The sequence below is a fragment of the Neomonachus schauinslandi genome, chromosome 3 (genome assembly GCF_002201575.2).
Source record: "Neomonachus schauinslandi chromosome 3, ASM220157v2, whole genome shotgun sequence".
NCBI lineage: Eukaryota > Metazoa > Chordata > Mammalia > Carnivora > Phocidae > Neomonachus > Neomonachus schauinslandi.
The window spans coordinates 176,663,718-176,674,085 of record NC_058405.1 but is presented as its reverse complement, the minus strand read 5'-3'; positions in this window follow the sequence as shown (position 1 = coordinate 176,674,085).

Genomic DNA, 10,368 nt, shown 5'->3' with positions numbered 1-10,368 from the left:
ACAGGAAAAGCTGAAATGACTTGACCAATGTGAGTTACTGAAGATAATTGAATAATTATCTTATTGGATAGAGTCTTACTGAATGGAGTCTTGCTCCTTCCCCTCTTAGCTTTCTGTGGCAAAGCAGGGGGCCTGGAGGGGATCCTGGCTGGTTTGGTTGGTGGAGCATGCAACTCTTAATCTCAGGGTTGTGGGTTCGAGCCCCAAGGTGGGTATAGAGATTACTTAAAAAGTAAATCTTAAAAAAAAAAAAAAAAGCAGGAGGCCAGGTTGGGTGAAATATCATTACCATTATTATTTTAATCCAGTGAAGTTGCAAAATAAAATGTGCTTTCCCTTTTTTCTGTCTAGGTAAAGACTATAAATGGGGCAGGCTGCCATTTTGTGATTTTGACCCATCTCCCTTTAGCTATCTAAATATTAGGAACACTGGAACTCATGGGAGGTTTAATATTATTTTGGTTTTATAGTCATCATGAAAAAGTTCCTCTGGGCCCCCAAGGGGAATTGACCATGACAGAGTGCTATTTAGATCAATCCCAGAGTCTAGGGGAATGTGAGGGAACTTCTGGGGTTTTGGCCATTGCATGAGTAAAGCCAGGCTCTTACTGCAGTGCCCCCAACCCTGCATGCCCCCAACCCAGCATGGTGTTCATATTTCAGAGATAATGTGCTCAAGAGTTCTCATTGTGGGAGTCCAGGAGTGGAGTAACACTATGGTCTGTGATGTCTGGAAAGTGGTGGATGGTATCATTGCACCATCGAGTTTGTGCTCAGTAGCAATGCCATGTGACATCAATTGCTGAAAATTGGGTCCCTTCTTGCTTAGTGAAATGGTAGTGCACTAAAGTCATTTTAGTGGGTAATAATCAGCATATTTTTGGAATAAAAATAGAATATAATAGAAAATATCAAGGCGGGAAACACAAGTAAAACGAATGTCTTTAAAAAGAAAATGTTGAGAAAAAAATAAAGAAAAAGAAAAAGAAAATGTTGATAATCTCTGACTTTTAGATTTATGGGAAAACCCAGTCTCCTCTCTAGGAGATGTTTAGAGGTAGGACTCTCTATTGGACGTAATAAGTAACCTTCTGATTCTTGCTTACTTGAACAGTGAGTGGAGACCCAGGGACAGGTACTAGACTTAAAGGGGAAAAAGTGGAAAAGGTAGGGGTAAATTTGAGGGGGAAAAAACCAACAACACGAAAAATGCACTGTCTTTGATCCTCAAGCCAGGGAGAAGGATCATGCTGGTTATAATGACAATTAAATACCTTTGTTTTAGGAATTCCTAAAACTGCTGGGTGGTTTACATGATTATATTCTAAAGTGTGATAAGGAATCTCAAGTTTTCTAATCTTCATTGTGATGAGCTCAATCAATGAGGTGGGAAAATTTAGTTAATAATTTTCCTTCCTCCAGCTGTCTCCTGAATGACAAAGGCCCAAAGTGTTTTCAGGCTTTCTGGAAACGGCTAACTGGTTGAACAGTTCATCTAATAAGAATGATTCAAATTTCACTGAAAGGGGAATCCGTAAAGAAAACATGTTTTTTCAGTTGTTAACATTTGTCTTCTTTTTGTTGCTTGGGGTGTAGGCCAGTGATAGTTTCTGATGGCACAGGAAATTGGTGGCATAGCAACATTGTGTCTTGATGGGATTTGATGGAGGAGTTGTTAACTTTCCTATCAGCTCTGAGTACCTCCCATTGGCAGCATCAGCCCTCACTCAACCTGGTTTCATTCCTACTGCATGCCCAATTTCTCTCAGGCATCTATGTTGCACTTTCCCTGGTTCCCGGCTCTATTCATCCATCCAATCACGGGTGCATCATTTATTAAAGTCCTGCTGTATGCTGAGGGCACAAAGAAAGGAAATGATAGATATTTCCCTTCAGAAACTTCCAGTCTTCTTAAGCATCTCCAGCCCCAATTCACTAGTTAGAGCCTATGGCATATACTGCTTATTGGCTAGCCCAACGGCTATTCCAATGTCCTTCTCATTCTCCATCTTCCCACACAACCAGGGGTGATTTTGTCACTTTTCTGACCAATGAGATATAAGAACCTGATGGAGGGAGAGAAGGGCCTTAGAATTTCCTGATAGAAGGCACAAAAGTGCCTGGCACTTCCGCTTCATACTTTCTTTCTGTCTTGAACAAGTTGAGACACATGGTGCCATGATGAAATAATGAATTGATAAACAAGAAGGAAAAACCAGGAGAATAGCAGGTTCGGACCGTCAGAACTAACACTATGACAAATCACTTTGAGACTTTCTGTTATTTATTTAAGGCCCTCTAAGCCAGGTGAAGTTTGAGGAACTGTATCTCATGGTCAACCTGGCTGTACTTGACATTTGATGGGTTTTTTCATTGTCTTTCATCTAGTCCTCTAGTAGGTTATCAGGTTATTGCTACTTCTATTGATTACCAATAGACTCTGGGCCTCCCAAACCTCCCAAATTTCTTTCCCCCCTTTGTAACTATTTAAAAAGAGTTTCACCAGGAAAGATGAAAGAAAAACAAATCAAAATATAGAATTCCACCAAAACCTGGCTTTTAAATGAGGTAGTATGTGATAAGTTCCTGACACATAGCAGGTGCTCAGCAAGTGTTGATTTCCATTGTCTTTCTTCCACTGGAGCTGAGGTTGCTCATCCTAAGCAGCTGAGGACTGACTAGTCATGGGGTCATGTGAGTGCTTAGGGTTTGACGCAAAAGCACCCGTTAATTTTCATTAATTTAGCCTAAAGAAAACCATTCAAAAACTTCTTTTTTCAACTTACAAGACTTTCTCCTCTCACATACTTCTTTGTGCAGTGTTGTATAAAGAACCCAAGACCATGAGTTAGGAGACTGTGTCTTAGCCCTCGATCTGCTGTTGCTTTTCATATAAAGCTGAGTAGTTCGTATCAGTTGACAGACTCCATAGGTGCCCACCGTGCATTAGTCTCTGCTGCAGCCTGAAATACAGAGGTGGGCAAAGAGATTATGGTTTCTGCCTCTGAGAACCTTCAGTATAGTTAGGAAAAAGAGATACCTGAACAAAGGATTTCAGTTCAGCGTTGTCTATGTTTTGATGGAGATACACACAGGACTAATGGGAACAGAGCAAAGAGCTCTGAAATTAGCCTTGCAGTTGGAAGAGATGATGCTGAGGGTGAGTACTGCCCGAGAAGGATTTAGCTAGGTGCAGAAAGCTAGGGAGGCTGTCCTAAGAGCAGAAATTGTGTGAAAAAAACATTTTCTCCTATGTAAATTGACAGTTTTGGATGGATGATTCACAGATCTCTCTTTAGCTTTAGCGTTATTCTATATTTGCTTGTCTGGTGTCTTTGGAAAACACATGAGTATTTATTTTCCTGAGAGCTATCAAGCAAGAATAGAAAGAGAAAGTAGAAAGAAAGAGTCTAGGCTGATAGAGCTGACCACAATAATTTCTGCATCTCTTCTTTTGGTTCTCAGATTTTATTAAAGCTAAATGATACATACACAATTTCATTCTCTTCTATGAATAAAACTTCATTAACTGTGTAAGTTTTATCATGTTTTTGAAGAGGTTATTGCTATATTCTGGGGGGTAGGGGACCCTGTGAATATTGTGTAACATGAATGGTCTATAAACTTAAATTAAAAAAAAAAAGGCTCCTCTAAAGTTAGGAACAAGGGGCACTGGAAGTCACTGGATTGAAACTTTGCTCATCCTACCTTTGGCTAAGAGAGGGTCAATGCCTTGTAAGTTGTATCAGTGGGCCAGGAATGGGGACTGGAGTGTAAGCTCCCAGAGAATAATGCCTTGTTCATGTCATATCCCCAATAACTAGAACCATGTTTAGTACATATTAGGTGCTCAGTGAAAATCACTTAAATGAACAGGTAGCTGGGATGATCTGTTTCTGTGAACCACTGCTTGGAGCAGAAGCAGGTATTATAGATCCAGAAAGCAATAAGAAATCAAAATCTGAACTTTGCCTCACAGTATAAGGCAACTGGGGTGAGCTTTCCAATCTCTGGAGACTCCAAATTTCCCCAAACTTTCTTGCTGAGTAAGAACACTGAACGGAATTTTTTCCTTGATTTATAATCCACTGAAGTCTTCTTCCCACATACCTTTGGCCGATAGGTCAGCAAATTCAGGTTCAGTATAGCCAGAGGAAAGCAGCCTTGGTCAATGTTCAAAAGCATAAATCTAAAGACGGATCACACTGTCAAAGCTGGTTGCTAACGGAAAGCCCAGAATATATTTCTCATCAAATGCAAGTTGGATTTTAAGTTTAAGTGTTCAAATGCCACCTTGTTGATTGGCTGACCTCTGGTTTCGGCAGGTATTTTTATGCATGAACTTTGCGTGAACTTGGAGAGACAAAAGAGTGATGTGCTACTGGGTTAGGGTTAAGAAAGTGACCTTGCCTGGGCCACTGTGGGATTCCCCAGGGATATCCGAGAAGGCCCTGCCTTACATTGTCTAATAAAGTCCAATAAAAGGGAGAATTAGTGCTGGTGTGGTGTCAGCACTGCACATAAATTCTTATGCAATAATAAAATAATAGGATGCTATTAATTCAACCATTCTGGTTGCTTCTGAAATAGTATTAAAGTAATATCATTGATTCATATTTTCAACTGCTAATATATTATTTTCTAGAACTATTCACTGCTTTAAAACCAGTGTGCCATAATACAGTGGGAAGAGATAGTGAAATATTTCTACTGATTCCAGCAATTAACTTAATTTAAGGCTACTCTGCAGATTTTCAAATTAAGAATTATGCTTCGGAATAACTTAGAGAAAAAATTAAAATGAGACAATGAATATTTTTGAACTTCATCACTCAGTCTTATAGGTGAAGGTTGGGTCATATTTTTTTCCAGGAAAAGAAACTTCAGTAGACATTTAAAATGTCAATCTCCCATATATTTTGTACCTTTGAATCAGAGGAACAAAAAAGGTGTAAGCATTTATTGAATTCCTACTTTGAACAGTACATTGTACTAAACACTTTCACTATATGGGCTCATTGAACCATGATCTGGATGAAATTGAAATAGGTTTGCTATGTTCTCCTGCTCAAGACCTACAGTCTTAAAGAAAAACGACGTCTCCACCAGTTTCTATGAATAGGGAGGTGTGGTGGGGTTTGGCAGGTGGATAAATGTCCCTTCTTCAAAGCTCAGGACTACAAAGTAGTGCTGACATCTTGTGTATCTGCATTTAAAAACCAATACTTTAAGCTGTTAAATGTAAAAAAAAAACATCATGGCAAATGAAATATATTGGTCTCCGGACAATTAAAAGGGACTAAAGAAAGGGGAAAATGGTTTCACTCAGTAAAAACTGAAGAACAGGAAATTCCAGCATTTTGTACAACCAAGAATCGTACGTGTTTTTAGTTGCGGTGTTCAGAGTAGTTTGGTTTATAGAAGGGTTGAAGAGGGGGGCACCTGGGTGGCTCAGTTGTTAAGCATCTGCCTTCGGCTCAGGTCATGATCCCAGAGTCCTGGGATCGAGCCCCGCATCGGGCTCCCTGCTCCATGGGAAGCCTGCTTCTCCCTCTGCCACTCCCCCTGCTTGTGTTCCCTCTCTCTCTGTGTCTCTCTCTGTCAAATAAATAAATAGAATCTTTTTTTTTTTTAAAGAAGGGTTGAAAAGGAACTGAAGTAAGAAAGAAAACAAAAAACAAAAAACAAAAAGATGCAGAGGGAAACTGGTGTAGGAGAAGGTTCTGCTGGTAACTGGAAAGAAATGTCTAGACCAAAAGGTCTCCATGACTCCCTCTTCCTCAGAGCTTACTCTGTCGACTACTCCTGGTAGCCAGGGGACCGTGCGAAATCAGCCTGAGATGTTCTCAAACATTTTTCTGAGAAGTCAGCAGATTAGCATCGAAGGGGTGTCTGTTGGGCTCTTTCAGGTTGGGAAGAACAAAGAGACACTCAGTAATAGGCATTTCCTAAAGGTTCAGACACTCAAGCAGCTTGAGCGTTCGGGTCCTTCCCTTGCATGAGGGGGCCCTAGCAATGTATTCTCATGATTTCAAAATTGCTTAGTTTCATTAATACTTATTGAGTGTGGATAATTATACTGGATAGTTATCCAGAATGTTTAAGGCAAGTCCTAGCACGGAGAATGTGCTCAAGTTTATGACTCGCGTATAAATGAAACTATTTGCCCCCAATTTGACAACAATTCTAAAAATTCACATTATATGACCAATATCAAGTTGTGAAGTTGAATTAAAACTCTCTTGTCTATCAACTTAAATTTTTTTATTAACCATGCTAGAGGAAAGACTGACTTATCTTTTTATTCTCTCTATAAAAAACGCTATTACAAAATTATTGCCGTATAAAAAGCAACCAAAGAGAAAACCCCATCAATGTAGGAAGCACGTTATGGAGCTATATCAGACAGTTATGTTTCCGGATTTTCCAATGTTTGTAGCATTGGTTGTGATTTATATCTTCAATTTAGATAAATACCACTTCACATAGACTTTTATGTTTATAATTTTCTATCCTTTTTCTTAAAGAGGGCTCTTGTGACCATATAAGCTTCAGGACTCACAGATTTTGGATATTCCACTGGGAGAGGCAGAAAATAATCTCATCTGCCAAAAGGCTGTGACTTAAAAGACAATAGGAAACAGGACCAGCTGCATAATTTGTCAAGCCCAGGGCAAAATGAAAACACAAGGCTCATTGAATAAAGTCCATGAAGAATTTCAAGATGGTGGCAACAGCATTAAACCATATGCTGGGTCCTTCCTTGCCCCGTGCCAGTGAGCACACGTGGGTCCCACACCCGTGAAGCTGGCCCTGACAAGGAGGTGGTGCGTGGTTACACTGCATCTCTACCTCAGCCACAGGCGTCATCTGGTCCCTCCTCTGGTCCCTACCTCAGCCACAGGCGTCATCTGGTCCCTCCTCTGGTCCCTACCTCAGCCACAGGTGTCATCGGGTCCCTCCTCTGGTCCCTACCTCAGCCACAGGCATCATCGGGTCCCTCCTCTGGTCCCTACCTCAGCCACAGGCATCTGAGGTTTCACTCCCAAGAGCAGCCATTACGGAGACAACTTTATAGCTCTTGCTTCTACCAACAAATGGATTCGTCTCTGCTCTTTCTTCCTGACTTTTACTTCCTGGCTTTATACGCTTTTATACTTCTGTTTCCTACTGTTTCTCACGTTCAAATTCTCTGAGAGAGAAAGAGAGAAGAAGTGGTTGGGTTCATTAATAGTTATCCAGCATGAAGCATGCCGTTGGGTGGAATTCTCATGCACAGCTGTTTCATGGATCACTAGACAGCCTATAAATAGCTGCTGTGGGTCAGGTGACAATCTTGGTCTAATCAACTTGTGGCAAGGGTTGTGGTGTCATACAGCAAGAAGCACGATGACTTATTTGCTTCTAACTCCTTCACTTAGAGCCGTGGGGTTGGTAGTGATGGGAAGATTCTCGGTGGGCAGGATGGCTGGGCGACATTGGATCTGCTCCATCCAATCCAATGTGCCTAAGATCCAATGCTAAGCTCCTAGACAAATATTGAACTGTATCATATACCGCAGTACAAAAGTCGACCTTTGCAAGTTAAAAAATATTGTGTTCCTAAATTGGGGTGATTTGAACATTGGAAAAGCAGAATGTGAGGCTGGCTCCCTCTGAGGATCTCACTCAGCTTCCTTGTCAGATTTCAGCCTTCTGCAAAGGCATTTTCAAGTGGGCCGTAAGTGCCTGCCGGTATACACTTCAGACCCTCATAAATCTTCACTAGCACAGAAAAGTAAATTGTGTTGGGTTTGAGAATTCTTTGGAAATGTATTGCCATTGGATTGTGAGACGGAGCCAAGGTAAAGGAGAAGCTGTATTCTCAAGGTGAAAGTCACCAGTCTGAGAGATGGCAGTGAAGGCAACACCCAGCTGAGGAGCCTTTGAGCAACTGCCCTTTCTGTATACAGCAAGGACATGTGGATGGGACAGCTGTGGCTGGCTGTCCCACAGAGGCGATTTCACTAGTGTCTGTCCAGAAGCTGTGTGGGGTGATAGCATTCTATGCATCATTGCGTCTCAACCTGGTTGAGCTTCAAAAGCCCCTGGGTGGATTTTTACAAACACAGACTTCAAAGATAAAATTTCTATCACAGCAATATAGGTGTATAGGAGCCTCAGTCTGGAATCAGACTATTTGCTTGAAGTCCAGTGTGAGGGCTTGCTGTGTGACTACTCTATACTCTTCTTTTGTCGTCTACAAAATGTAAGGCATTTTGTAGATGACATACCTTTCCCATAAGGTCTTGTGAGATTCCATGAGAGGATGAGTATGTCAGCCCGGTATATAAAACTTTGGGAGCGTCCAATAAATCCTGATTGTTATTTTACATATACTTATTACCTATTTTATGTAATTCTGGATGGGGGTGCTCACACATAGGTTCACGCACATACATACACAGAGACACAGGTAAATTACATTAAGGCTTAATGCATCATTAGAAAGGGGATATTTGACTATAAAATTTCTTTTGAAATCTGCTCTTGAAAGATGAGCAGCATGCCCTCCAACATGTGCTAAAAATTAAGTTAGAACCCAAATGAAAGATCCTAAAAGAGAGGCATAGTTGTATACGGAAGGACTTGGGATTTGACAAACAACCAAAAGGAAAATCTAATTTATTTTAGGGGAGAAATTATTCAGAAGCTGAAGAAAATCAGCTCCCGTATTGCCAAGCATAAGGAGGAAAACAAGCCAGGCAGGCATAATGAGTCTTTCCCAGGCCAAAGCAACACTAATTCAGTGTGCTACCAGGCAGGAGTGGAAAATCTCAGCAAAGCACAGTCTTTTCTCTCCGATTTATAACTACAGCTTAATTCCTGCAGGGCATGGACCATGCCTGGTTCACTCCCTTGAGCTAGATCCTTACACATCACTGTGTGCGGATTAGCATTTAATAAGAGTTTGAGAAGATGACTGATAATGCGACCGGGGCACTTGGTAATTTACAGCAGGGCTGTGTCGGTAGTCAGAAGTTTTATTTTCCTTCCTGTGGGAACCCCTTCTCTGCTTGACTTTTCTTGGAGATTGTAAGCTCCCTCGGGCAGGAAACATGTTTGTCTGTATGTTTATTAAGAGGCATCGAGCAAGTTGCGACGAAGTACACAGTGATAACAGTGAGTAAAAATTTCATGAGATGCTATCAAATGATTCATTAGAAGATAGATCCAGGGTATTGCCACCAACTGCTACATTAACTAGTCATGTCATAACACCATCAAAATGCTAATTAGACTGTCTGGCATGATTTGTTATTAAAAAAAAAATCAATCCAAGTTTCCTGTAGTTCTTGAATTTGAATAGTTTTGCCTCTCCTAATATTTGCTTCAGGGTCGATTGGGTACCATTTAGTGCTTTTGCTTTGGAGATGAACAAAGCTTCTGTGCATCCTCTTCTCACTGCTCCTGTGGACCCTTCAAGCACTCTGAACCTTCAGACAGAAGTCCAAGTCTGCAGTATAGTCAATCAAAATCACTAAGAGAGGATAAAGCATGGTGTTAGGAAGGTGCCAGGGGGAAGAGACTGCTCATGTTGTCCTATCTTGGGATCCAGCCAGGGCTGACGGGCTGGCTGCTTGCAGCTGGACAAGACAGGTGGGAAGGACTAAGGTCTAGAGTAGAGCCATCCATCGGCATAGGCTAGTTGTTGGCAGGGAAATAATAAAGGCAGGCAGACACAGAGGAGGTCTGTCTAGCAGGCCAAGTCTGGTATCTTGGGGACAGGTTTCAGAAGCAATCAACGATAAACACAAATTCAAGAGGAAAAAAAGGGGTTTTCCTAATAAGTGGGAGTCACTCAGCCTTGGAAGGGGCACACCGCACTAAATTATTTTTCCTAAGTGGTCACTCAGAACAGGAGTCTAGGCAGAAGTCCAGCTATCAAGATGCTGGGGCCCACATGGACTGATGATGAGAGACAAAAGGAGGGACACTGGTCAGATCTGGGATGCTGTGTCATGGCTAAATTGGTTGCAAGATGACATAGTGCGCCCAGACGTGCTAGTTCCAACAGGGCCAAAGTCATTGCTTTAAGTCAGGCAATGGGAGCAGGGCTGAGCCTGCAGGGACCATGTGGTCCCATGGGGGGCTGGGGCGGCGGGAGGCTGGCGGCCAGCATGGCCCTGGTGTGTAGCAACCAAATCTTCTGCTTTGACTCCTGTCTCCAAATGTCCAGAACCATGGAATTGGCCATCATTCCTGAAGGCAGAGACAGCAGATCATAATGCTAAGAGCACATGCTCCAGAGTGAGATGGTTTGGCTTTGACTCCTAACCAGAATTGCCAGATTTAGCAAATAAAAGTACAAGGCACCCAGTTAAATTA